This window comes from Bidens hawaiensis, unplaced genomic scaffold (genome assembly GCF_021521415.1).
Source record: "Bidens hawaiensis isolate Kalapana, Puna unplaced genomic scaffold, B.hawaiensis_p1.1 tig00008481_1, whole genome shotgun sequence".
Classification (NCBI taxonomy): Eukaryota; Viridiplantae; Streptophyta; class Magnoliopsida; order Asterales; family Asteraceae; genus Bidens; species Bidens hawaiensis.
In genome coordinates this window covers 494,572-497,745 of record NW_027491603.1, presented here as the reverse complement: position 1 = coordinate 497,745, position 3,174 = coordinate 494,572, and the positions used below count along the sequence as shown (strand labels likewise).

At 36.4% G+C, this 3,174-nt stretch overlaps 1 pseudogene; it reads left to right on the top strand.

Moving 5' to 3' along the window:
• The first annotated feature begins 599 nt into the window (after positions 1-599).
• Positions 600-1,644, top strand: LOC143529126 (protein IRX15-LIKE pseudogene; annotated as a pseudogene).
• The last annotated feature ends 1,530 nt before the right edge of the window (positions 1,645-3,174 follow it).

Sequence of the window (3,174 nt, the reverse complement as noted above, 5' to 3'; positions counted from 1 at the left end):
AAGTGAGGATATATTTGTTATTTAATGTTTACTCTTATATTTAGCTCTTTAAAAAACATACCATCATATGGCATTTTGCAGAACAGGTAGTGTTGATAAATTTCTGTTGATTTTAGTCTTAGTATGTGAGGGATGGTGTGCATGATCGGTTGTTGGACGGATATCGTGTTATCTCTAACCTGTATCGATATTGGATGATTTAGCTGACTAGGGAAGACGCGAACACTCATTTTTGTTGTCATTGGGTAGAAGAAAGAGATCAATAAAGTGGAGTTTTAACCTTATACAACTAATTAAACCAATATCTATGGTTGTTCAAGGTTGTTCTAGCTTTTTACAAAGAAGTGTTTTTAGAATAAAATTAAAAGATATACCCACCCAACCTGACTTGATGATTTCACATCTCGAGAATTATCCTCACATGAATATCTAGACACAAAAACTTTCGTGACTTTATAAATTAACACACAACAATAAATACAATACAATACAATACAATACAATACATTCATTTTCGAATTGTGGGTCTCAATCCTACGAGCAGAATTCGAGTATAATAACCTCCTCGTGATATGAACCTCTCTCTGTCACCTTAAACCTTACTCTCTCACTCTCTCTCTACACTTTCCGATGAAACCCACCACCAAATTCATCGTCCTCCATCCCTCCATCCACAAACCCACCCTCCCCACCGTCGCCGGCGCCGGTGCCGGAACCACCTACACCCTCCACCGCCTCTGGTTATTTACCATTTTGTCCCTCTTCTCCTTCGCCTTCACATTCTCCCTCTTCACCACCCTTCCCTACACCAAACCCACCGCCAATTCCGCCGCATCCGCCGTCTCCGGCGGCGCGTTGCCAAAACCCTTATTCGACGCGCTCATCCACTACGCAACGACCGCCCAAAACTCCACAAACCCACCTCGAATGTCCGACGCTGAACTCAAATCCATCGCCGCCGTCCTCCGCCGATGCGGCGGCGCGTGTAATCTACTCGTTTTCGGTCTGACCCACGAAACCCTACTCTGGCATGCGTTGAACGTTAACGGCCGTACAACGTTCGTGGATGAGAGTGCTTACTTGGTGTCGAAACTAGAAGAGAAACACCCGGGAATCGAAGCGTACGATGTTCAGTTCACTACCAAAGTAAGTGAGCTACACGAGTTAATTAATTACTCGAGGTCGGAGATCCGGGGAGAATGTAAGCCGGTGCAGAATTTATTATTCTCCGAGTGTAGACTAGCAATCAATGATTTGCCGAACCACGTGTATGACGTGGCGTGGGATATTATTATTATTGATGGGCCACGTGGGTTTTTCCCGAAAGCCCCCGGGAGGCTTTCGGCGATATTCACAGCCGGTGTGCTTGCGAGAAGTAAGCACACCGGGGGTGAATTAACGCACGTGTTTGTTCATGAGTTTGATAGGAAGGTGGAGAAAGTTGGAAGTGGTGAGTTTTTGTGTGATGAGAATTTAGTGGAGAGGGTTGGGTTGTTGGGGCATTTTGCGGTGGACAGGACTAAGTACGACGTTAATGCGTATCAGTTTTGTCTGATGCCGTTACCCGAATGATGGTCGTGATGGTAATGGTAATTGAGTGGTTTTTACTTTTTACCGTAGAGTTGGGGGTAGTTTATGTAAATATTAAAGTAAGTATTATATTTTGAGTTAATTAAGTTTGCATTTGTGTTTTAAGGCAATGTAATTGCATCTTGAATGAGTGTTTTAATGGATGTGTTTTGTAACTGAAGATTGAAGATAACGGTTTTGAATTTGAGGTATAAAAACAAAAAGTCGGTTTTAATGCTTTTTTAACAAAATTGAGAGTGACCATGTTTATACATTTTAAAATTTAAATTTGTTTTGAAAGTATATATTTATTTTAATATAAAAATAGAAACAGAAAGTAATTATTATTATACCGTGTCGGTGGTGGCGACCGTACGTCATTCTTCCCGGACATGGGAATTCCCTATAAATCACTTCCCCAATTCCCAAATGATTTTCTTAATTTTTTTTCCCGTCTTTTGGATGTTACACACCAACACCACCCCGTGACGTCTCTACATGCCCATATGACTCGTATCCGCATGTATGGCTTGACTATGTGACGCTTGATTGACAAGTATACGGACGGAATAAGAAGAAAGCTTTTTTGCAACCTATAATATGAGTCATATAGGGTTTCAACAACTTGTATAGAGTCTGACACAACATAAAACTTATGCGAATCGTATAGGATATATATGAACCGTATAGAATTAGCCTGCAAAATTTTTTTTTCTATACGAGCAATATAGTTCTATACTATTTTTATAGAGCAATAAGAGGCACAATAATCATGAACAAAAATTAAAGCATGTTGATACAAAGTAACACAATATAGTTTTTATATGAGTCGTATAGGTCAACAATGATGTTCGGATAACTAAGATGGTGTTTGGATAAACTTTTTTTTCCTCAAAAAATCTATTAGACATTTGATTAATTGATTGATTTTATTTAATATTTTATCGTATTCCTTATATATATATATACTAGTTTTTATCCCCGTATTACGGGGGCTGTTTTATATTGTTTGTTCTAATATTTATTTATTTTTTGAATTTATATTTTTTTATATTGTATGAAAGTTAATAATATACTTATGGTTTGATGATAAATTGTTTCACAAATAAATGAGATGTTATAACCCGGTCTAAAAGCTATATGGTTTTGATGAGACCCAAGACATGTTTATTTTTTTTACTATAAAATTGGTTTTTTAATTATATATAATATTTATGAAAGTTAATAATATACTTATGGTTTGATGAGACCCAAAACCCGTTATATATTTTTTACTATCAAATTGATTTTTTTTTTAATTTAAATAATATCTATATCTTTTTTAAAATAAATAAGATATTAATTGTTATTATATCCTATTTTATAGGATTTTTACATCAATAATTTGGTGAGAATAATTTTTAATTTAATCAGATGTTATAACCCGTTTAAGGAATATCTGGGTTTGGTAAGACCCACACCCATGAATTTGGGTCAAATGCATGAGAAGCCTCAATTTAAAAATCAAGCAAATAAGGTGACTCCAAAAAAAGGGGGAGCGACCGCATCGCGATACGTAAGATTTTTTATATCTTCGTTTATATATATATATATATATATATATAT